The sequence below is a fragment of the Mesoplodon densirostris genome, chromosome 13, assembly GCF_025265405.1.
Source record: "Mesoplodon densirostris isolate mMesDen1 chromosome 13, mMesDen1 primary haplotype, whole genome shotgun sequence".
Classification (NCBI taxonomy): Eukaryota; Metazoa; Chordata; class Mammalia; order Artiodactyla; family Ziphiidae; genus Mesoplodon; species Mesoplodon densirostris.
In genome coordinates this window covers 18,708,825-18,735,780 of record NC_082673.1, presented here as the reverse complement: position 1 = coordinate 18,735,780, position 26,956 = coordinate 18,708,825, and positions in this window count along the sequence as shown.

Genomic DNA, 26,956 nt, shown 5'->3' with positions numbered 1-26,956 from the left:
AATTAATGTAACAAGATTAAAATGAGCTTCTTTTGTCTTTAATCAAAAACAAATGGAAGAGTTAGTGGACATTTTGGCTCAAAATAATCAATCAACCTATAATGACCTGAAAATGATCTTGCTTTTAATGCCTTAGCAGGTTGTTCTGACAGCCCTGAATTCACCAGATTATTATGCAACTCTTCATATCTTTTTGAATATATGAACATGGCCACAAATATACCCAGGATAAATGTGAAGGCCTTTAAAACTCAATAAAAAAATACAATCGTTAAAGAAACGGCATTTGGAATATAAAGTCCCTTGTTTATCTGACAGTTTGATATCAGATAACTTCTGATAATAAGAAGGGTGTTTTTATTTCCAATAATTCATGGGTACAAATATATTAGCAGTTTCTTACACAGACTGCCTTCATTATAAACACAACTTTATAATTATCACACTCTCCCTTTGCATCTCGTTCATACTTAACACCATTAAAAAGAACCCATTTCAATGCTGCTGGCCACTAAAAAGTCTGTGACCTAAGCAAAACTGCAATTCACTCCAAGAACAGGTTGGCTCTGCTCTAAGTCTTTTGGCAAAGACCAAGATTTTAATGACCTTAAACAAGCAGGGCAAGCAGTCACATTGCCTGAGAACTCCAGGGTTTTTGTACAGTTTATTCTTGTTGAGGCAAGCTAAGGGAAAAGCCTTGGCAGCAATCTGAACATGGGGGCAAAGGGTTTCAAGTGGTTATTTTTCTGCATGTAACTCTTTATGGCTGGGTAGAAAAAGGAGAGTGTTTATAGAGAGCTTTGCCTGGGGATACTGTCAGATCTCTTTCCCTGGATAGGTTGCAAAGGAAAGAGTCCTCAGCTAGCATTTATTTTCCCTAATTTGTACCTAAGTCCTTATAAGAACATGAAGAGCAAGTGGATGCATGTTGGGGGTAGGATGTAACTTCTGGAAAGCTGATGATCTATCTCTCTTTCTCCTTAAGGAAAGCTGACGACCTATTTCTCTTTTTCCTTGGATTGTTTTCAGAAGTTAGAAGTGAAGACAGAGAGAGAATCATTGCCTACCCCTACACTCTAATGAGAGAATGTCCACGTTCAAAAAGGAATAATTAACTTAAACATTCTTGGTTTTCAAACTGTGGATTAAATAAGCAAGAATAGGATGGTGCTTAAGTGGTCGGACATAAATCAGTTAAGGCATAAGTAAGGACCTGCCTAAAACAGCAGAAATCATGATGGGACTGAGGCAAGGAAAACCCACATAAGTGCCACCATGGCTCCAGTGGCACCCATTCAAAGTGTTACTGGAAGGGGGGAATATTCCTGTATACATCCTAATGCCATCCCACCTGCAGACTAGTACAATGGATACAAATGCCCAGATTGTCTCTTAAATATCTCAGTGGAAATCCTCGTGAAAATTTTGTGTTTATTTAAAGAGGTAAAGATAAAGGCATATGCAGGCCACAGTGCAATTTAGAATGGGCCAAAAATATTGAAACTTCTAATAGGAACATAATTAAAATCATTTTTTCTACAGAGAAAAATAAAAATATGAAAGAAAACACACAACCCTTCAATGAATGGGTTTTTTTTTACATATCATGAGCTAAACGTTGAGGATAAAACCATTAACAGAAATTAAACATAATCCCTGCCTTCTCAGAGCCCTAGGACTACATCAAGATGGCTGTCTTAATATCCTGCAAAGATTAGTAAAAATTATATGCAGCAAGTTATACAATCCTGATTATTTGAACTAACATCGTCTCACTCAAGGCAGACTTCCTGTCCTCAGTGAACTGTTCAGATTATTTGGAGATATATGCCCAAGTGATAGAAAGGAAAGAGAGCCTGTTACAAAACCACATAAGGTATATAAAATTACAGAAGTGCATCAGAATGAGAGAACAGATCTCCAACTGAAAGATAAAAGAGATTTTTATGAAGCAGATTCTACTTTAACAAGATCTTAGAAAATGGATGAAATTCTGTGGCAGAATAGAGAATGCAATAGAAACATGTTTGGAAATCAAGAGAAATAGACTTTTAACACTGACCAAGGTCACCCATTACAGACAGAGCCCTCAAGAGAAAAGGCACTTTTCAGATATGTGTCGCAGGGCCTTTCAAATTTGTTGACCCATAGAAATACTTTTTCTTCTTGAAATACTCCCTTATTTGGTCTTTCAAGGCATCATTCTCTCCTAATTTTCCTCTTACCACTGGTGGCTCATTCTCAGGTTACTTTATACAGTTTGTTTTCCTTTGTTCATATCCTAATGTGGATGTTCTTCCTAACTTGGTCCTCAGCCCTTAGTCTTCTCACTCTACGTGCTCTCCCCAAGCAATCTCATCAACTTCCATGGCTTTCATTTCCATCCATACAATGATGACTCGGACATAAAAATTAAGCCAGATCTCCCCACTGAGTTCCAAACATATCCCTTACTCTATATTTTTATTTAGATATTTCAGAAGCCCCTCAATCACATGTCAAACGTGAAGTATCTTCTTCCCTCAAAGTCTGTGCTTTTTCTCCAATGTTCCCAATTTTAATAAATAGCATCTTTCCAAGACTGAAATCTTGGTATCGTCACTGACTTCTTTGTCTCCTGTGTTCCCATTAGTCCCAAGAAACCCTTAAACGTGAAATTATCTTCTCTCAGTTTCCACTGCCATCACTCTCATCCAAAGCACCACCATATTTCACCTGAGCAATTTCAAGAGCTGGTCTCCTAACTCTAGTTTCATCCCCTTTAAGTCATCCTCCATCCTGCAGCCAGTAAGATAATGTTAAAATGTGAAATGTAAAGTTATTCTTATCATTTCCCTGCATAAAACCCTTCAGTGGTTTTTCCACTACATTTGGCATGTTTGTGCTCATTAACAGAGTACACAAAGCCTTCTGCAATTGGCCTCTGCCTAGCTCTCATTTCTCACCATTTCCCTCTCATATTCTAAGGTCAAGCATGTTGCATTTCCAACAGTTTTTTGAAGACTATACTTTCTCACTAGTCTATGGTGTTCCACTTTGTTTATGTTGTTCTCCCACCATCTTTCTCCATCCCTCCCCACTCTCACCACATACTCTCTGGTTAATTTCCTTTATTTCTTCAGGTCTCAGCTCAAAAATCACTTCTTCAGGAATGTCTATACTTATTCCCAGTATAAGTAATATCCCTGTGATTTTACATTCTTTTGTAACACTCATGGCAATTTATTGCATTTACCTGTGTAAGTATCAGTCAGCCCCATGATATTATAGCTCTTTTAAGTTAGGTTACAGGTCTACTTTTGTTCAAAACTGTGTCCTCAGAGTCAAGCACATTTTCTGGCACAGAAGACATAACATGCATTTCTTATTCAATAAAAAAAAGATAAATATTTTGCTTAGATGGTAAATAGAGCATTGGGGAAAAATGCATTAAGAGATATGCTAGAAAGATACATTGGAGCCAAATCATACAGGATCATTAATCCCATACTAAAAAATGTAGATATTAACTGGAAATATGGGGATCCACTCACAAAGAAATTAATTCTAATGAGGCAGGAGAATGTGACAGATTTGAAGCACTCTACCTAGAAGAATCTCGAAAAGCTTATGTGTGTTTTACAAAGTAATATTCATGAAAGTTCTTCAACGAGGGCTATTTATGTTCCTGTACACACTCCAAGTTATAAAGTTAAAACATGGCTTAAGGACAAAAATTCACTGTTCAAATTGACTGTATTTGTTCTAAAGATAAAATTGATTTGTGAGCAAGCAAAATGACATTTTTGATCAGGACCCTTCACTTGTGTACATATGTGTGTGTGAGTGTTGTGTGTTTTATTTCAATTTTATTCCCCATCTCTTAGCCTACAAATACCTGCATGTGCTTTTATATGTGTACTGTTAGAACTAAACTAACTAAGCTTGCTCTCTTTCCCATCCTATCTCCAACCTCTTTTCAATGTACAACTAAGTCCCAGCCACATGAGTCTATGGAATCCCATGAATTCTGACATATACCCCTTTTGTCTAGAATATCCTTCATGCCTGCTGCAATCCTTCACATCTTCCTCGACCCAGTTTAATTGAGCCTCCTCTTCCCTGAAACCTTCCTGAACTTCTACTATCCACAGAATGAATCCCCACTTCTCTATGTTCTTAATGAAATATGTGTATCACTATTTTCAGATTGCATCATATTTGTTTTTTATGTGCCTAATGTCCCCATTTTATCATGAGTTACTTTAGTAAAGGAAATCCCAAAGAGCATTGCTATTCAGTGTGCCCCCTCCCCCCACAAACAGTATACCTGCGAGCTTGTTAAAAATGTAGACATTCAGACCACAACCCAGACTTCTGAATCCGCATCATATTTCCAGTTTATTTTATCACAGAAAAGTTCTAAAAGTCCTGCCATAGAGTATCTAATATGGTTAATACATGAAAGGTGTTCAGTACAGGCTTGCTTGTACTGATGGATGGATAAAGCATAGAAAATCAGAGAGAGGCATTTAATACACTATCAGTATACAGATGTGGTTTAGGAATTTATCTCAGGGTACACAATAGATAACCTGGATAATGGATTAAAGGTATGTGCCATGAAATATCACCAAGAGCCATAAATTGATAAAAGACACTGATGCATACCTGGAGTTTTGGGCAGAGAATGTCATAAAGTAGTCTGCAAATTGAAGATCTTTTTAAAAATCACTATACCTTGACATACTTTGGATTAGAACTACTTCACTGCTTTCAAATACTTCTTTTCATTCCTGCATATTTTCTTCTGCCTTTCCTTCCTGCATAAATTTATATATGGAAGTTAGTTAACTCAGAGTGTCAGCTGGTAAAACTGTCTTCAGAGAAAAATGTGAAAGTATACTAAATTCAAGGACAAAAATTTGCAGGATTGTTGGATTTATTGGGACACCACACAGTCAAAAACACACTATGAGCTGTAACTCCAACAGGACTTGGAACAAGGTACAAACTACAGAAAGGTAGAAGAACAGAAGTCAACCTGTAAAGCTTCCAGATTCTTGCTGTAGAAAAAATAAAATCACTCCAATTATTTTCAGTCACTGAGGCCAAGAGAGTCTTACTAAAGTTCCAAAATGGTGTCTCACTCCTTATGGAAATCAAAAAGCACTGAAATAGAGGCAGCTGAGGACATCTCAAAGGACAAGACATGAACAAGCAAGGGGGCCTGTCACAGAAAAAGAGATAAGGAAAGAAATGATGAGTTTGTTTTCTTTTTCTGTGAAAGTCTTAATTCCCACATTTCCATTACTTAATGTGTCATTAGTTCACTTTTCAGCAGTTGGCAAACAAGAAGCATTCCACCATTTATTTTAAAATTGGTAGTCAACACACAATACATCAGATTTTTATATTCTCTCAAAGGAAAATTCTCAAAAGAATCATATCTGGAACTTTACTATAGATTTACCTTGGGAAGTTAATCCTAAAGTCCTTAGACATCAGTTATATACTCCTGACCAAAAGTTTAATTCCACAGGTTATGATGACAGACTGATCATATCCAGCTACACATTCCAACCATAAACATGTGCCAACACTGATGGGTAAGAATTTTCATTGCCTATTAAATAAAGGCTAAATCCCCAACCTGGTATTGAGGGTCTTTATGGTGTGATCCCCATTTGAATTTCCAATCTTATTTCTACCATGGCCCTACACTCTAGCCAAGTAGGACAAATTGTGTTCTGTATACATCCTTTAATTTATTGCGTTTGCGATTTTGCTTACAGCTCTTTTCACTTATAATTTTCTTTCTTCCCACATCTCTTGATCCAAAACCTATCCAATGGTTAAGACCTAGAGCAAATGACACTTCCACTGAGCCTCCAAATATCCCCAACAACTGGAAAGGACTCTTTCAAATATCCCATAGAGACTCTGTAAGCTTCATCTCACAATATATTTATTTCTGTGCATGTTGGATGTAATTACTAGCCTGAAAGTTTCCTGATAGTGGGAGATTATCCATCTTTGTGTTCTTTTTTGAACCTGATATAGTGATTTGCACATATGGAATGATTTAAGTATTCAGTCAAATGATGAGACAATTATAACATTTTGGTGGGTCATTCTTCCTTATTCTCAGATAACCATTTTTATTCCCCAAGTTTTCTAAAATCCTAATACAGTTGACCCTAGAACAACATAAGTTTGAATTGCATGAGTCCACTTATACACGGATTGTTTTTTTCATTAATACATACTACAGTACTACACGACCCACAGTTGGTTGAATTCTCTGACATGGAACTGTGTATACAGAGGAACTCAGTACAAGGAAGGCAGACTATAAATTATACTCAGATTTTCCACTGTACGAAGGGTTGTTGCCCCTAACCCCCTGTGTTATTTGAGTCAATCATTATTACTGTAACTTGTCTGGTTCCTCATGGAATTCTTAAATGAAACTGAGCTAATGCATAGCATAAGTTCCTTCGTTTGAATAAAATTAGACTATATTCCTGGACCAATGATACTACCTGAACCTTAGTTTGCATTCAATAAATATTTGAAGAATGAATCAATTAATCAATTATCCCACCAAAACATCAATAAGTCTAGCATGATTAGCATAAAGTTATGGGACCACTCTGGGGTTTTGTTGGCCATTTCTGCCTTGTGGCACCTGTGAAGTAGCCCATGTCTCCAGATAATATGAATTGGTCTTTTTTATTTCCTCCCAGCTTTATTGACATATAATTGACATAAAACATTTTGTAAATTTAAGGTGTACAATGTGATGATTTTTATACATATATAGATAAAAAGATTACCAAAATAAGATTAGTTAACACATCCATCAGCTTACTGTAACTACTACTTTTTTGTTGAGGATTTTTGCATCTGTATTCAACAAAGATATTGTCCTGTAATTTTCTTTTTTTGTGTCTTTGTCTGGTTTTGGTATCAGGGTAATGGTGGCCTCACAGAATGAATTTGGGAGTGTTCTGTTCTCTTCAGTGTTTTGGAAAAGTTTGAGAAGGATAGGTATTATCTCTTCTTTATATGTTTGGTAGAATTCCCCTGGACTTTTGCATGATGGGAGTATTTTTTATCACAAATTCAATTTCAGTACTAATGATCAGTCTGTTCCAATTGTCTGTTTCTTCTTGATTCAGGCTTGGCAGGTTGTATGTTTCTAGAAATTTGTCCTTTTCTTCTGTGTTGCCCAATCTGTTGGCATATAAATTTAGTATTCTCTTATGATTTTTGTATCTCTATGGTATCAGTTGTTATTGCTACACTTTTCCTTTCTTATTTTGATGGTTTGGGTCCTTTCTCTTTTCTTCTTGGTGAGTCTGGCTAAAGGTTTATCAATTTTATCTTATCAGAAAACCAACTTATGGTTTCATCTTTCTTCCTTCCTTCCTTCCTTCCTTCCTTTCCTTTCCTTTCCTTTCCTTTCCTTTCTTTCCTTTCTTTATTTCTTTTCTTTCTTTCTTTTCTGTCTTTACTTCCTCTCTGATCTTTATTGTTTCCTTCCTTCTGCTGACTTTGGGCTTTGTACTTTTTCTAACTCCTTTAGATTGTAGGTTATTTAAGATTTTTTTTGTTTCTTGAGATAGACCTGTATCACTATATACTTTACTCTTAGAAATGCTTTTGCTGTATCCCATAAATTTTGAAAATTGTTTTTCCATTTTCATTTTTCTGAAGGTATTTTCTGATTTCCTCTTTGATTTCATCATTGACCCATTGTTTGTTTTTAGTAGCATGTTGTTTAGTCTCCACCTGTTTGTGGTTTTCCCTTTCTTCTTTCTGTAATTGATTTCTAGTTTCATACCATTGTGAAAAAAATGCTTGATATAATTTCTGTCTTCTTAAATTTAAGACTTGTTTTGTGGCCTAGTATATGATCTATCCTGGAGAGTGTTTCAGGTGCACTTGAAAAGAATGTGCATTCTGCTGTTTTTGGATGTAATGTTCTATAGATATTAAGCCAACTGATCTATTGTCTCATTTAAGACCACTGTTACCTTATTTATTTTCTGTCTGTCTGATGATCTGTCCATTGATGTCAGTGAGACATAGTCCCCTACTATTATTATATTGTCAACTTCTCCCTTTATGTCTGTTAATATTTTCTTCATATATATAGGGGCTCATGTATTGGGTGCATATATGTTAATGAGTATAATCTCCTCTTCTTGTATTGATCCCTTTATCATTATATAATGCCCTTCTTTGTCTTTTGTTATAGCATTTGTTTTAACGTCTGCATGTCCATAAAATATCTTTTCAATGGAATATCTTTTTCCATCCCCTTACTTTCAGTCTGTATGTGACTCTAGGTCTGAAGTGGGTCTCTTGTAGACAGCATATATATGGGTCTTGTTTTTGTATTCATTCAGCCAGTCTGTGTCTTTTGGTGGGAGCATTTAGTCCATTTACATTTAAGGTAATTATCGATATGTATGTTCCTATTCCCATTTTCTTAATTGTTTTGGGTTCGTTATTGTAGGTCTTCTCCTTCTCTTGTGTTTCTTACCTAGATAAGTTCCTTTAGCATTTGTTGTAAAGCTGGTTTGGTGGTGCTGAACTCTCTCAGCTTTTGCTTGTCTGTAAAGGTTTTGATTTCTCCATCAAATCTGAATGAGATCCTTGCTGGGTAGAGTAATCTTGGTTGTAGTTTCTTTCCTTTCATCACTTTAAGTATATCATACCACTCCCTTCTGGTAGAGTTTCTGCTGAGAAATCAGCTCTTAACGTTATGGGAGTCCCTTTTATGTTATTTGTCGTTTTTCCCTTGCTACTTTCAACAATTTTTCTTTGTCTTTAATTTTTGCCAATTCAATTACTATGTGTCTCGACATGTTTCTCCTTGCGTTTATCCTGTATGGGACTCTGTGCTTCCTGGACCTGGGTGGCTATTTCCTTTCCCATGTTAGGGAAGTTTCCAACTATAATCTCTACAAATATTTTCTCAGGTGCTTTCTCTCTCTCTTCTCCTTCTGGAACCCTTATAACGTGAATGTTGCTGCATTTAATGTTGTCCCAGAGGTCTCTTAGGCTGTCTTCACTTCTTTTCATTCTTTTTTCTTTATTCTGTTCCGTAGCAGTGAATTCCACCATTCTGTCTTCCAGGTCACTTATCCGTTCTTCTGCCTCAGTTATTCTGCTATGATTCCTTCTAGTGTATTTTTCATTTCAGTTATTATATTGTTCATCTCTGTTTGTTTGTTCTTTAATTCTTCTAGATCTTTGTTAAACATTTTTTGCATCTTCTTGATCTTTGCCTCCGTTCTTTTTCTGAGGTCTTGGATCATCTTCACTGTCATTATTCTGAATTCTTTTTCTGGAAGATTACCTATCTCCATTTCATTTAGTTGTCTTTCTGGAATTTTATTTTGTTCCTTCATCTGGTATACATCTCTCTGCCTTTTCATCTTGTCTATCTTTCTGTGACTGTGGTTTTTGTTCCACAGCCTACAGGATTGTAGTCCTTCTTGCTTCTGCTGTCCGCCCTCTGGTGGATGAGGCTATCTAAGAGGCTTGTGCAAGTTTCCTGATGGGAGGGACTGGAGGTTGGTAGAGCTGGCTGTTGCTCTGGTGGGCAGAGCTCAGTAAAACTTTAATCTGCTTGTCTACTGATGGGTGGGGCTGGGTTCCCTTCCTGTTGGTTGTTTGGCCTGAGGCAACCCAACACTGGAGCCTATCGGGGCTCTTTGTTGAGGCTAATGGCAGACTCTGGGCAGGCTCATGCCAGGGAGTACTTCCCAGAACTTTTGCTGACAGTGTCCTTGTCTTCACGGTGAGGCACAGCCACCCCCTGCCTCTGCAGGAGACCCTCCAACACTCGCAGGTAGATCTAGTTCAGTCTTCTATGGGGTCACTTCTTTCCCTGGGTCCTGATGCACACACTACTTTGTGTGTGCCCTCCAAGAGTGGAGTCTCTGTTTCCCCCAGTTCTGTTGAAGTCCTGCAATCAAATTCCACTAGTCTTCAAAGTCTGATTCTCCAGTAATTCCTCCTCCCATTGTCGGGCCCCCACGTTCAGAATCCTGACATGTGTTTCAGAACCTTCACTCCAGTGGGTGGACTTCTGTGGTATAAGTGTTCTCCAGTTTGTGAGTCATCCACCCAGCAGTTATCTGCATTTACAATTGTTAAAACTCTTGAGGAATTGATTTCTTTATCACTATATAGTGACCTTGTAAGTCTCTTATGACTGCTTTTATCTGGATGTCTATTTTATATGATGTAAGTATAATCACTCCTGCTCTCTTTTGGTTAACATTTACATAGAATATCTTTTCCATCCCTTCACTTTTAGCCTATGTGTGTCCTTAAATCTAAAATGAGTCTATTGTAGGTGGCATATTGTTAGATCTTGTTTTTTAATTCATTCAGCCACTATGTATTTTAATTATTGAATTTAGTCCATTTAAGTTTAAAGTAAGTAATGATAGCTAAGGAATTACAATTGTCATTTTTTAAATTGTTTTCTAACTGGCTTCTAAATTCCTTTGTTACTTTCTTCTTCTCTTGCTGTCTTCCTTTGTGGTTTTCTTTATGTTTCCCTCTGTGGTATGCTTTAATACCTTTCTCTTTTATCTTTTGTGTATTAAATATAAGTTTTCTTTGCAGTTTCCAGGAAACTACATAAAACATCTTATAGTTATAATGGCCTATTTTAAGATGACAGGAACTTATCTTCAATTGCATGCAAAAACTACACTTTTACTTCTCCTCCTTCCACATTTTATGCAACTTTACATCATTTCCTATTGTGCATCAATTAACAAATTATTGTACCTATTGTTTATAATATCATGGTGTTTTAACTTTTATACTAGAGATAAAAGCAATTCACACACCACCATTACAGTATTAGGGTGTTCTGAACTTGGCTATATATTTAATTTTACCAGAGAGTTTTATACTTTTATATGTTTTTATGTTATTACTTTACCTCCTTTCTTTTTTTTTTTTTTTTTTTTTTGCGGTATGTGGGCCTCTCACTGTTGTGGCCTCTCCCGTTGTGGAGCACAGGCTCCGGACGCACAGGCTCAGCAGCCATGGCTCACGGGCCCAGCCGCTCCGTGGCATGTGGGATCCTTCTGGACCGGAGCACGAACCCGTGTCCCCTGCATCGGCAGGCGGACTCTCAACCACTGTGCCTCCAGGGAAGCCCCTGCCTCCTTTCATTTTAACTTGAAGTATTCTCTTTAATATTTCTTGTAAGGCTTGACTAGTGGTAATAGATTACCTTAGATTTTATTTGTCTGGGAATAATTTTATCTCTTCTTAGTTTTCCAAGGACAGATTTGCCAGATATATTCTTGATTAGCAATTTTTTCTTTCAGCACTTTGAATATATTATCCCATTCCCTCATGGCCTCTCAAGGTTCCTGCATAGAAATTTGCTAATAGACTTATAGCAGTTTTCTTCTATATGATGAGTTGTTTTTCTTTTGCTGCTTTAATAATTCTCTCTTTTTGTCTTTGACTTTTAATATTTTGATTACTATGCATCTCTGCATATTCTTCTTTGAATTGATCATTCTTGGGGTTCTTTGATCTTCCTGTACCTGAATATCCATATTTCTCCCAGGATTTGGGAATTTTTCACCTAGTATTTCTTGAAATAAGCTTGCTCCCCCTTTCTATCTCCTCCTGGGATCCCATAATGTAAGTATTCATTCACTTTATGCTGTCCCATAATCACATAGACTTTCTTTACACTTTATTCTTTTAATTTTATTCCTCTAACTGGCTAATTTCAAATGATCTATCTTCAAGTTTTCTAATTCTCTCTTCTGCCTGATCAAGTCTTTTTTTGAAGCAGTATTAAATTTTTCAGTTTTGTCATTGTGTTCTTCAGCTCCAGTATTTCTGTTTTGTTCTTTTCATATTTTTTACTTATTAACTGATTTCTTCATGCATTGTTTTTCTTATTTCATTTAGTTATCTGTGTTCTCTTACATTTCATTGAGTTTCTTTAAGATGACTGTCTTGCAGTTTTTCTGAGGCAAGTCACAGACTTCCATTTCCTTGGGTTCAGTTACTCAAGCTTTATCAGTTCCCTTTGGGGTATAATGTTTGCCTAATTTTTCATGATCCATGCAGCCTTGCACTGGTGTCTGTGCATATGAAGGAGCAAACACCTCTTCCAGTATTTTCATTATGGTTTTGGCAGATAAGGACCTCATGTCAGCTCCCCAGGCTGATGCAATTACCTCCAAAATTGCAGTCATGCTGAGTTGGAGCCAATTTCAAGTTTATCTCTTGGTCTGCAGTGGGGTACACAGTTGACAGACTTCTTACCAAGGGTTTGGTTGGATGTGTATCCTTTCTTGTCCCTCAGTAGATGGGACTTCCTCCAATACCTTGTTAAGTAGGGTGGCACCAGGACCGAGGTCTGCTTCAGGATCCACACTTCAGTCCTCAGATGTTCTATTACCAAGTACACAGGTGGATATAGCTACCACCATGTCTCTGTGAATGTTTTTACTGGATTGTTGGATGGGTCCCTGGCTGAGAAGGACTGGTACTGGGCTGTGGCTGAGATGAGCTGGAACCAATCCCCAGAGACGTTTTAGGTTCCATAGCCCAGATTGAGGTCTGCAGATCTGGCTCTGGAGACATTAATGGGCATGTCTCCCACTACATCCCTTGCCTTTGACTGCACCAGGGTAACACAATCTCCTATCTGGATCCCAAAGTTTACATAAAAGCACTTTGTGAATGAATGTAAAATTATTGTTGTTCAGAGGGGCTATGAGAGGGGGATATCTTATTTGATCATCTTGCTGATGCCAGTTCCCTAAGTGGTGTTATAAAGTAGATAAATGCATGCAGATATCATGATGTTACTTCCTGAAAGATCATGTCCTATACCCACCCATAATGGCAGAAGTGTAGGTTTGACTATATTGAACCAGATAAGTCTTCAGTGGAACTTAATCCCAAGATTAAGCATTGTGCAAATATTACACTAGTTGTCAAACCTACTTGAAAATAATAGGACTCGAAACTTTTTTGAAGATGAAAATATATTAAGAGATTACTTTCTAAGAGTTCCAGATTATTTTTGACAGAATATTAACAAGACAGGTTATAAACTGTCAAATACTATGTATCAGCAACAGATTTCTCCTGCCTATGGCTCAGCTATGACTTTGTGCACAGACTGTGGTATCCAAACTTCTGCCTTATTTTCTATGCCTAAGTAAATATCATAATGATAACACTGGTAATCTGGACCCTTTAATTCTGGAAATTGACCATTCTTGTCAATCCCTGCCTCCTCTCAAAGCTGAAGTTGCTTACCTGAACACTAATTCCAGGTAGTATTAGTTCCTGATGTCTCCAATACCATAACCTTCCTACCTTTTAGGAAACTTAAATGTGAAAAGCAAGTATGTCTTCACAAGTACTACAATACATGGTAAAATGTCAGTCAACCTTATTACAGCTTACTGAAAAGATTTACACGTTTGTCTCCCCCATTAGACTTTTAGATAATTAAAGAAAGGAACTGTCTACTAATAATTTTTGGTTCCCCTCCCCACTTCTTAAAAGAGGCATGGCACATCCAATCTTCTCTGACTGCTTGATGAATAAATAAATGAGTAGCTGCATTAACCAGCTTAGAAATACATAAATCATTCATGAGTTTACAGAGCATCATATCTCCATTATGTTCTTTATCCTTCAAGCAGCCAAAGGCTCATACTCACATCTCTATGTGATTTCTTTATGATCTTGTATATTTCTTTATATTTCTAATAGGCCTATCAGGACTATCAACAATAAAAGCCTGAAATAAAGTTACTCTCATTAGCAAGTAGAACCCCAATGGGCAGTACATGTGCAAACAGATATCTAAGAAGATACAATAGAATTAGCATACTCTGGACCCAGGAAACACCATGGCAATGAAGCACAATTTATGAAAATTATGTGGCAATGTAGAAACCAATCCCTTCTGTCACTTAGCAAGATGAAGTAGCATTCTGAATAGGAGACCTAGTAAAAGATGGGACTAAAGCAGAACAACAACAGCAGCAACAGTAAAAACAACAAAAGTAGCTTGTGTGTTCCTGGGACCAGCGCATTCAATTTTTCTAATTTGTGCCTGACAAGTCAGAATGCCTAAGTGATACCACTAGGGTTATCACGATGAATAGTAACATACATATGGCCCTGGAAGAAGAAATATCAAAGTTGAGCCCTAAAGGTCAGATTCTACAGATTAATGTTGGTAAAAGCTGAGAGCCAGGTAACAGACACAGAGAGCTGGAGAGTAATTGGCTACATCAATAAACAGAGACTGTTGTGGAAAAGGGTGAGACAGGGCTCTGATTATCAAGAATTCTGTACGCCACGATGAGAAGTTTGACTTCAGAGAAGATCCATGAGGAATATTTCTTCCAGTTCCCATCAGACTTATCTCACCCAGGGAATGAGGAGAGGAGAGCACATGATAACCTAAACATTCAGAATTTCATACAGAATATTGGTGAAGGAAAACACTAAAGTCCTATCAAATATATACCCACTTAGATGTGTATGTTTTGCTTTAAAATGTGTAGTAAATTAGAGATAATTTTGGGACCAGATAAATAAAAGCTTTGATTTCCAGAATTAACATCACTTTTTCTCCCTAAGCAAATTTTTTTTATTTCTAGGTAAATATCAGTCCCCAGTTTTTCAGACAGGGCTTTAAGGATACACGAGCCAGTGAGAGGTATGCCACTGCTTCTTCTGTAACAACCTTGGGGAGAGGCACAAGGCATAGCAGTCCCTCCCCTGAAAGAAACTGCAGGGGACAGTACAGGAGCATAAGAACCAACCACAAACCCAGGCCCTGGTGGTCACTGCAACCTATCCTACTGGTGACATCCTGAGACCAAACCTGCTCCTCTAGATCTCCCAGGAAGAATCTTGGGAGGAACCTGTGCATCCATACCATGATCCAGAGGAAGCCATAGTCTTCTCAAGATGAGAGTCCTAGACCAGAAGCATAGCCTGCTATGGATCCATGCACAGGAAAATAGTCTCAGAGTGGAGCCTTAGCACCTAATATATAGGGTTCTCATCCTCTTAAGTTTCTCTTGTTGAATGTGCTCAGTATACGCCTACAGAGAATAAGGAGGGTTTGAAACTGTGTTTCTACCTGTCCAGATTCTTTCTACCAATTCACAGGGGTCATTTACACCAACAGCTGTTGAAGTATCTTAAACAGGAAAATATGCAATTAGGTAATTAGATTATGATACATTAAATCTTCTATGTAAGACAAGGTATAAAGATTTTAGATATTTAAAGTCAAAAGAAGAAGTATAAACATCTCTAATTTGTGTCAGAAGAATAAGGACAGGGCTTCCCTGGTGGCGCGGTGGTTGAGAGTCTGCCTGCCGATGCAGGGGACACGGGTTCGTGCCCCGGTCCGGGAGGATCCCACAGGCCGTGGAGCGGCTGGGCCCGTGAGCCATGGCCACTGAGCCTGCGCGTCCGGAGCCTGTGCTCCGCAGCGGGAGAGGCCACAACAGTGAGAGGCCCGCGTACCACAAAAAAAAAAAAAAAAAAAAATTAAAAAAAGAATAAGGACAAATCTGTTAACTCTCAAAATAAAACTTTAAGAAAAAAAAAAGAAGGAACTGACTACAGATGGTCCCCGACTTATGATGATTTGATTCACAATTTTTTGACTTTTCAGTGGTGCAAAAGCAATACACATTCAATAGAAACCATACTTCATATTTTCCATTTTGACCTTTTCTTAGGCTAGCAATATGCCCTACGACTCTTTCATAATGATGGGCAGTGGAAGCGAAGCCACAGGTCCCAGTCAACCACGCAATCATGGGAGTAAGCAACCAATACAGTTACAACCATTCTGTACCCATACAACCATTCTGGTTTTCACTTCAGTATAATATTCAATAAATTCCTTAAGAAATTTAATACTTTATTATAAAATAGGCTTTGTGTTACATGATTTTGCCCAAGTGTAGGCTAATGTAAGTGTTCTGAGCACATTTAAGGCTAGGCTAAACTATGATGTTTGGTAAATTAAGTGTATTAAATGTATTTTTGACTTGTGATACTTTCAACTTACAATGTGTTTATCAGGACATAACCCATCATAAGTCAAGGGAAATCTGTACTCAGATATATCAAATATTGTTTTCCCTCTATTCTTCTACCTAAACCATTGTTGCTATAACCAGTAATGTTCTCCCAGGATTTCTTTTGGGAAACAAAGAGGCAGTTGCATATTTGATTTCCCTCCTACTCCACAGGTGACCAAATGAAGAGGACAGGCTGAAATCTGTGACTAACTAGCCCACCAGGCACCAAATACCTGTATTTATTTTGAGAATACCCTGACAGGGGCAGGCATCGGCTGTGAGCAGTGTACATTTTATGATTATTGTATATCTGCAAATTACGCTAGTATGGAAGGTTCTTTTTCATTACCCGTCACAAGTGAGAAAAATCTGATCCTCCCTGAAATCCTGGATCTGTGGGGAAATGGAGGACTATATTTTGCTTTAGGTACACTTGGTTACTTTTTTTTTCTTTTTAAAATTTAATTTTTATTTTATATTGGGGTATAGTTGATTTATAATGTGTTAGTTTCAGGTGTACAGCAAAGTTGTTCAATTATACGTACACATATATCCATTCTTTTTCAGATTCCTTTCCCATATAGGTTATTACAGACTATTGAGTAGAGTTCCCTGTGTAATACAGTAGGTCCTTGTTGATTATCTATTTTATATATAGTAGTGTGTGTATGTTAATCCCAACTTCCTAATTTATCCCTCCCCTACTCCCCTACCTTTCCCCTTTGGTAAGCACAAATTTGTTTCCAAAGTCTGTTAGTCTGGTTACTTTTATTTTTTTTAATTAGAGTATAGTTGCTTTACAATATTGTGTTACTTTCTACTGTACAGCAAAGTGAATCAGCTATATGTATACATATATCCCGTATTTTTGGATTTCCTTCTCATTTAGGTCACCACAGAGCACTGAGTAGAGTTCCCTGTGCTAGACAGTAGGTTCTCATTAGTAATCTATTTTATACATAGTATCAGTAGTGTATATATGTCAATCCCTATCTCCCAATTCATCCCACCCCCCCTTCCCCCTTGATATCCATACATTTGTTCTCTACCTCTGTGTCTTTATTTCTGCTTTGCAAATAAGATCAATACCATTTTCTTAGATCCCACATATATGCGTTAGTATATGATATTTGTTTTTCCTTTCTGACTTACTTGACTCTGTATGACAGTCTCAAGGTCCCTCCACATCTCTAAAAATGACCCAATTTCGTTTCTTTTAATGGCTGAGTAATATTCCATTGTATATACGTACAACATCTTCTTTCTCCATTCCTCTGTTGATGGACATTTAGGTTGCTTCTGTATCCTGGCTATTGTGAATAGTGCTGCAGTGAACATTGGGGTACATGTGTTTTTTTGAATTATGGTTTTCTCTCGGTATATGCCCAGTAGTGGGTTGCTGGGTCATATGGTAGTTGTACTTTTAGTTTTTTAAGGAACCTCCATACTGCTCTCCATAGTGGTTGTATCAATTTACATTCCCACCAACAGTGCAAGAGGATTCCCTTTTCTCCACACCCTCTCCAGCATTTATTGTTTGTAGATTTTTTGATGATGTCCATTCTAACTGGTGTGAGGTGATATCTCATTGTAGTTTTGATTTGTATTTCTCTAATAATTAGTGATTGAGAATCTTTTCATGTTCCTCTCAGCCATCTGTATGTCTTCTTTGGAGAAATATCTGTTTAGGTCTTCCATCCATTTTTTGATTGGGTTTTTTTTTATATTGGGCTGCATGAGCTGTTTATATATTTTGGAGACTAATCCTTTGTCAGCTGCTTCATTTGCAAATATTTTCTCCCATTCTGAGGGCTGTCTTTTTGTATTGTTTATGGTTTCCTTTGCTGTGCAAAAGCTTTTAAGTTTCTTTAGGTCCCATTTGTTTATTTTTGCTTTTATTCTCATTACTCTAGAGGTGGTTCAAAAAAGCTCTTGCTGCAATTTATGTCATAGAGTGTTCTGCTTGTGTTTTCCTCTAAGTTTTATAGTGTCCGGTCTTACATTTAGGTCTTTAATCCATTTTGAGTTTATTTTTGTGTATGGTATTAGGGAGTGTTCTAATTTCATTCTTTTCCATGTAGCTGTCCAGTTTACCCAGCACCACTTATTGAAGAGGCTGTCTTTTATCCACTGTATATTCTTGCCTCCTTTATCAAAGATAAGGTGACCATATGTGTGTGGGTTTATCTCTGGGCTTTCTATCCTGTTCCATTGATCTATCATTCTGTTTTTGTGCCAGTACCATACTGTCTTGATAACTGTAGCTTTGTAGTATAGTCTGAACTCAGGGAGCTTGATTCCTCCAGCTCCATTTTTCTTTCTCAAGATTAATTTGTTAATCTTCCAGTCCAAGAACATGGTGTATCTCTCCATCTGTTTGTGTCATCTTTGATTTCTTTCATCAGTGTCTTATAGTTTTCTTCATACAGGTCTTTTGCGTCCTTAGGTATGTTTATTCCTAGGGATTTTATTTTCTGTTGCAGTGGTGAGTAAGATTGTTTCCTTAATTTCTCTTTCTGATCTTTCATTGTTAGTGTATAGGAATGCAAGAGATATCTGTGAATTAATTTTGTATCCTGCAACTTCACTAAATTCATTGATTAGCTCTAGTAGTTTTCTGGTGGCATCTTTAGGGTTTCCTATGTACAGTATTATCTCATCTTCAAACATGGAGAGTTTTACTCCTTCTTTGCCAATCGGATTCCTTTTATCTTTTTCTTCTCTGGTTGTCATGGCTAGGACTTCCATAACTATGTTGAATAATAGTGGTGAGAGGGGGCACCCTTGTCTTGTTCCTGATCTTAGAGGAAATGCTTTCAGTTTTCCAGCACTGAGAACAATGCTTGCTGAGAGTTTGTTATATATGGCCTTTATTATGTTGAGGTAGGTTTCCTCTCTGCCCACTTTCTGGAGAATTTTCATCATAAATGGGTGTTAAATTTTGTCCAAGGCTTTTTCTGCATCTATTGAGATTATCATATGGTTTTTACACTTCAATTTGTTAATATGGTGTATCACATTGATTGATTTGTGTATATTGAAGAATCCTTGCATCCCTGGGATAAATCCCACTTGATCATAGTGTATGATCCTTTTAACGTGTTGTTGGATTAAGTTTGCTAGTATTTTCTTGAGGATTTTTGTGTCTATATTCATCAGTGATATTGGCCTGTAATTTTCTTTTTTTGTGATATCTTTGGTTTTGGTATCAGGGTGATGGTGGCCTTGTAGAATGAGTTTGGGTGTGTTCCTCCCTCTGCAATTTTTTGGAAGAGCTTGAGAAGGCTGGGTGTTAGCTCTTCTCTAAATATTTGATAGAATTCTCCTGTGAAGCCATCTGGTCCTGGAATTCATATACTCGAAGATTTTTAATCACAGTTTAAATTTCATTACTTGTCATTGGTCTGTTCATATTTCCTATTTCTTCCTGGTTTAGTCCTGGAAGGTTGTACCTTTCTAGGAATTTGTCCATTTCTTCCAGGTTGTCCATTTTATTGGCATATAGTTGCTTATAGTAGTCTCTTATGATCTTTAGTATTTCTGCAGTGTGACTTCTAACTTCTTTTTCATTTTGAATTTTATTGACTTGAGTCCTCTCCGTTTTTCTCTTCATGGTTAAAAGTTTATCAGTTTTGTTTATCTTCTCTGCTACTGTTTTCTCTGTTTCTATTTCATTTATTTCCACTCTGATCTTTATGATTTCTTTCCTTCTACTAACTTTGGGTTTTGTTTGTTCTTCTTTCTCTAGTTGCTTTAGGTTTACACCTAGGTTTACACCTAGGTTTAGGTTGTTTATTTGAGATTTTTCTTGTTCCTTGAGGTAGGATTGTATTGCTATAAACTTACCTCTTAGAACTGCTTTTGCTGCTTCCCATAGGTTTTGGGTTGTAGTGTTTTCATTGCCATTTGTTTCTAGGTATTTTTTATTTCCTCTTTGATTGCTTCAGTGATATCCTGGTTATTTAGTAGCATATTGTTTAGCCTCCATGTGTTTGCGGTTTTAACTTTTTTTCCTGTAGTTCATTTCTAATCTCATAGCACTGTGGTCGGAAAAGATGCTTGATGTGATTTCAATTTTCTTAAATTTACTGAGGTTTGATTTGTGAACCAAGGTGTGATCTCTGCTGGAGAATGTTCCATGTATACTTGAGAAGAAAGTGTATTCTGCTGCTTTCAGAGGGAATGTCCTATAAATATCAGTTAACTCTATCTGGTCTGTTGTGTCATTTAGGGCTTGTGTTACCTTATTAGTTTTCTGTCTGATGATCTCTCCATTGGTGTAAGTGGAGGCTTAAAGTCCCCCACTATTACTGTGTTATTGTTGATTTCCCCTTTTATGGCTATTAGCTTTTGCCTTATGTATTGAGGTGCTCCTATGTTGGGTGCATGAATATTTACTATTGTTATATCTTCTTCTTGGATTGATCCCTTGATCATTATGTAGTGTCCTCTCCCTCTTTTTCTTGATGAGTCTGGCTAATGGTTTATCCATTTTGTTGATCTTCTCAAAGAATCAGCTTTTACTTTTATTGATCTTTACTATTGTTTTCTTTGTTTCTATTTCATTTATTTCTGCTCTGATCTTTATGATTTCTTTCCTTCTGCTAACTTTGGGTTTTGTTTTTTCTTCTTTCTCTAGTTCCTTTAGGTGTAAGTTTAGATTGTTTACTTGAGATTTTTCTTGTTTCTTGAGGTAGGCTTGTATAGCTATAAACTTCCCTCTTAGAACTGCTTTTGCTGCATCCCATAGGTTTTGGATCGTTGTGTTTTCATTGTCATTTGTCCCTAGGTATTTGTTGATTTCCTCTTTGATTTCTTCAGTGATCTCTTGGTTATTTAGTACCGTATTATTTAGCCTCCATGTGTTTGTGTTTCTTACGTTTGTTTCCCTGTAATTCATTTCTAATCTTATAGCGTTGTGGTCAGAAAAGATGCTTGATATGATTTCAATTTTCTTAAATTTACTGAGGCTTGATTATGACCCAAGATGTGATCTATCCTGGAGAATGTTCCATGTGCACTTGAGAAGAAAGTGTAATCTGCTGTTTTTGGATGGAATGTCCTGTAAATATCAATTAAATCTATCTGGTCTATTGTGTCATTTAAAGCTTCTGTTTCCTTATTTATTTTCATTTTGGAGGATCTGTCCATTGGTGTAAGTGTGGTGTTAAAGTCCCCCACTATTATTCTGTTACTGTCGATTTCCTCTTTTATAGCTGTTAGCAGTTGCCTTATGTATTGAGGTGCTCCTATGTTGGGTGCATATATGTTTATAATTGTTATAGCTTCTTCTTGGATTGATCCCTTGATCATTATGTAGTGTCCTTCCTTGTCTCTTGTAACATTCTTTATTTTAAAGTCTATTTTATCTGATATGAGTATAGCTACTCCAGCTTTCTTTTGATTTCCATTTTCATTGAATATCTTTTTCCATCCTGTCACTTTTAGTCTGTATGTGTCCCTAGGTCTGAAGTGGGTCTCTTGTAGACAGAATATATATGGATCTTGTTTTTGTATCCATTCAGCAAGCCTGTGTCTTTTGGTTGGATCATTTAATCCATTCACGTTTAAGGTAATTATCGATATGTATGTTCCTATGACCATTTTCTTAATTGTTTTGGGTTTGTTTTTGTAGATCCTCTTCTTCTCTTATGTTTCCCAGTTTGAGAATTTCCTTTAGCATTTGTTGTAAAGCTGTTTTGGCAGTCCTGAGTTCTCTTTGCTTTTGCTTGTCTGTAAAGCTTTTGATTTCTCCATCAAATCTGAATGAGATCCTTGCTGGGTAGAGTAATCTTGGTTGTAAGTTTTTCCCTTTCATTCACTTTAAATATATCCTGCCACTCCCTTCTGGCCTGCAGAGTTTTTGCTGTAAAATCAGCTGATAACCATATGGGGATTCCCTTGTATGTTATTTGTTGTTTTTCCCTTGCTGCTTTTAGTATTTTGTCTTTGTGTTAAATTTTTGTTACGTTGATTAATATGTGTCTCAATGTGTTTCTCCTTGGGTTTATCCTGTATGAGACTCTCTGCACTTTCTGGACTTGATTGACTATTTTCTTTCCCATTTTAGGGAAGTTTTTGACTATATTCTCTTCAAATATTTTCTCAGACCCTTACTCTTTCTCTTCTTCTTCCAAAACCCCTAAAAGTTGAATGTTGGTGCATTTAGTGTTGTCGCAGAGGTCTCTGCAAGTGTCCTCGTTTCTTTTCATTCTTTTTTCTTTATTCTCCTCCATGGCAATTATTTCCACCATTCTATCTTTCCAGGTCACTTATCCATCCTTCTGACTCAGTTATTCTGCTATGATTCCTTCTAGTATATTTTTCATTTCACTTATTGTATTGATCATCACTGTTTGTTCGTTCTTTAGTTCTTCTAGGTCCTTGTTAAACATTTCTTGTATTTTCTTGATCCATGCCTCCATTCTATTTCCAAGATTTTGGATCATCTTTACTATCATTATTCTGAATTCTTTTTCAGGTAGATCGGTTATTTTCTCTTCATTTATTTGGTCTTGTGGGTTTCTACCTTGCTCCTTTATCTGCAACATATTTCTCTGTCATCTCATTTTGTCTCACTTACTGTGTTTGAGGTCTCCTCTCTGCAGACTGCAGGGTCATTTTTCCTCGTGCTTCTGGTGTCTGCCCCCAGTGTTGTTGGTCCAGTGACCTGTGTAGGCTTTCTGGTGGCAGGGACTGGTGCCTGCGTTCTGGTGGGTGGAGCTGTATCTTGTCCCTCTGATGGGCAGGGCCTTGTCAGATGGTGTGTTTTGGGGTGTCTTTGAGCTTGGTATGACTTTAGGCAGCCTGTCTGCTGATGGGTGGGCTTGTGTTCATCTTGCTTGTTGTTTGGCATGAGGTGTCCAGCATTGGAGCCTGTGGCCAGTTGGGTGGGGCCAGGTCTTGGATTCGAGATGGAGACCTCTGGGAGAATCCTTGCCAGTTAATATACCCTGAGGCCGGAAATTCTTTGGTGGTCCAGCATCCTGGACTCAGTGGTCCCACCCCAGAGTCTCAGACCCACCCCCCCAGCTGGGGAACCAAGACCCCAAAAGCTGCATGTCACAGCAATAAAGGGAAAAAATGGGGAGGAAGAAAACAAATGAAAACAAGCAGAGAAACAAATCCCAAGACAAATAGCCAAGACAAAAACAAGCAGCAATAACAGCAATTTTTTTAAAAAGACAAAAAAACCTCAGACAAATAGTAAAAGCAAAACCAAAGAAAAACACACAAAAAGAAACAAAACCAAAGAAAACAAAAAACAAGAGAACAACCAGACAAACAAAAGAACCCAAAAACAAAATCAAACAATTAAAAACAAAACTAACAAAAACACAAAACCAGAGCAGAATGCAAACTGAAGAATAAAGCAAAGAAAACAAAACAAACAAAAATGATTTAAAAAGAAAGGAAAAAACACAGAACAATGAAAAAGCAAAGTAAAAGTAGAAATATAAAAAAATAAATAATATATTGTTAAAAATTTTAAAACAAGAAAAAAAACCAATAAAACCCCACAAAAACTAAATAAAAATAAAATATAATAATAATTAAAAAAAATAAAACCAACAGCAGAACAAATAAAAACATAGTAACAATAATAGTAATAATAATATTTTCCTGTGGTCTCAGCTGTCAGTGTCCTTGCCCCCCACCATGAGCCACAGCCCCCAAGAGGCCCTCCAATGCCTCTAGGTTGGTCTCTGGACCCACTGTGAGCACTGTGGGGACATCTCAGACTGTGATCTGACCCTACTCCCACATGTGTTGCCCCCAAAGTCTACAGCTGCCAAAGCTAGACCAGTTTCATTTGTGGGAACACTCATTGTCTGTTCAGATAGTCCATAGACCCAGGGTCTACCAAGCTGACTGCAGGGATTTAATCTGCAGTTTGTGCAGCTGACAGATATATCTTCGTTCCTCTTCCTTAGTTGCTCCACCCCTGGGGCTCAGCTGTGGTTTTAGCCCCATCTCTGTGTTTCGGCCACCTACAGGAGTCTGCTCCCAAGGCTGCCCTTGAGCATTCAGGTCTGCCCCAGTGAGGACAGGGCACAGAGATGGCATGGTTGCCTGGGTTGCAGCAGCCCCAGCAGTGACAGGAGCACGGGGAAGTCAGCAGCCATGGGTGTGAGAGATCTGGTCCTAGTGGGAGCCTATTCTAGTGCCTGGCAGCAGGTGCACAAGGGCCAGCCCTGGCATGGGCTTTTTCTAGTGCCCAGCGACAGGCATGCAAGGGCCAGCCCTAGCAGGGCCCTTTCCTAGTGCCTGGTGTGGGCAAGGGCAATGCGTGAGTTGAAAGAGGCTAAAATGGTGGCTCCACTCTCTGCAGGTCATTCAACAGTGGTGACCTGCTTCCATGCCAGTCTGGGTTTCCTCCACAGGCATTCCCAGTTGCAGATTTCCTCCCTTCCATCCCCTCAGACCGTCTCCCCACAGCCAACAGCAGTCCTCACCCTGGGTTTGCTCTCTAATCCCCACGATCCAGCTCCCAGCCCCCATGCTCACCAGCAGACACACGTCCCAGTCTGTGGCATGCAGGGCCATGGCATGGACTGCCTGTGTAGTTTTCACTGTCCTGTCTGCCGCAGACCAGCCATTTCATCCTCTTCTGAAAGCCTCAGATGTTTCCCTTCTGTCCCAACCAGTTTTCCCATCAGTGAGGGTGTTTTCCTGGAGGTAGGAACCTCACTTCTTCTTCAGCTCCCCCCAGGGGAGCAGATCCCGTCCTGCTTCCTCTTCTCTCCTTTCTCCCTTTTTTCTTTCATCCTACCCAGTTATGCAGGGATATTTATTATCCTTTCCATTGTCCAAGTTCTTCTGCTAGTGTTCAGCCAGTATTTTGTGACAATTATTCCATCCATAGATGTATTCTTGATGCATTTGTGGAGAGAAATGAAATCCATGTCCTCCTACTCCTCCACCATCTTGAAAACCGCCTACTTTTAAATATAGATGAAAGAATATGTCACTGAGTAACTGTATGAACTTGGGAAAATTACTGAATCTCTGAGCCCGTTTTCTCATCTTTATAATGAAGATAGCAAGATAGTTGGTCTAAGGGTCAAATGAGGTGGTGTATATAAAACACCTCACACAGTGGCTAACTTATAAGAGCCACCAAATGGTAATACCTCAACACTTTCCATTCTTCCTATTTGTCACTTGTTAGTGTAAGACAAAATAGAGCAGATTGCTAAGAAGATACAGATGCTATAATATGTTCTTTGTAGCTTACTGCCAGGAATTTTCAGCCAACATTTTTCTCCCTCCATTTCCAGATGGCTTGTTTCTGAAAGTAAGTTGCATGTTTTCCCTAGCTATCTATCCTTAGAGAATTCCTTATCATCAAAGGTTTGTAAGCTGAAGTACCCTTCTTTTTGTTGTTGTTGTTTTCCTAAGAAATATTTTTTACACGTCTGTCCTTTGTCTAAAGATTCCTTCCTCTTTTTTGAAGCAAAGGCTTGCCCAGGTTTCCTTAACCATTTCCTTGCGGCTCCTCCCCTTCTCTGTGCTTGGACAGAAAGATGGACATTTGCAGATGTCAGGACACCAAGCATATCCTGACTTGTCCCTGCCCTCACCATCCAGAGAAAGCAGCAACCTACTGCCTGAGGGAGAAAAGAGGAACTTGATTTTCAGTCAATTAATTGTGTCAGATTTTCTCTCTTGGAAACAAAATCGGTAGGGAGGAGAGAGTTCTTGGGAGCTTATCTAGACTGTCTCTTTTGAGCCAAACAGAAAAAATAACTGTTTTGATTTAACCAAAAAATTAATATGTTTATTATTACTATCAGATACAACCAGAACATTTCACCTGTTTATCATCCTGATAAACTGCCACTATAAATTCATTGTCCTAGCTTATCCTCCAATTCTTCATGTCTCTGAACAACTTTTTTCTCTGCCTGTAATGAACTTTTCCCTCTTCTTCAGCTGGAGAAGTCCTAGTACATTTATTCATTCAATAAGCCTTTATTCAGGGAAATGTCTGGCTGGATGTGTGGGTGTGCGATTCACCAGGACATAGAAGGTGGTGATGAGTTGCAGCTGAGAGTAGTAGACATTGCCTAGAGAGAAATGTCAGTTGTGAGAATGAGACCAAGGATGTTTCCTGGGAAACATCCATATTCAAGCTTCTTAAAAGAGAGATCAACATTTGATATCTCTATTATTCATCTCCCAGCACCTTTGTGGTTGACTGATGCTGATTTGTTGCATCAGCCAGACTGCCTCCTCCAGGCTAGGGCACCATCCCTGGATTCTGTGTGTGCTGGCTGCTGAAAGCTCACAGCTGCTCCACTTCTCCAAAGAATTGCCCTCAGCCAAGAGCAGTCACTTTGCTGTGTGGGGTTTAAACTGATACCCTCAAGGAGAGGCCCACCTCCTGTGACTGACACTACAATGCAGAACAAAAGGCTGGCTCCCTTACTGTTTCATGTGTCCACACCTTTATTTTTACTCTCTCATCCTCCTAGACCACCTTCACCAGTTCCTCGCCCTAGGTATCACTTCTAAAGAAAACATTCCTGAAAACTAACTTACCCAGCCAGGCTAAGTGCTCTCTGTTGTGTCCCTTGCCCTCCACTCCTTTCTTCTGTCATTTCACTATGTTGCAATTGTCTAATCATGGGTTTGTTTCTACACTAACCTGGATGTGCCTGGATGGTGGAAATGTCTGATTCACTTTAGAATTCCTAAATCAGGAATACTTCGTGGTTCATATGATTTGTTTAATAAAAATTTGCTGATGGCACCAGCCCTGAGCCCCTCCCCACTCCAGACTCCCATAGCTAGCTGCCCTGGCACTCAGCCCCACACATCAGCAGGCC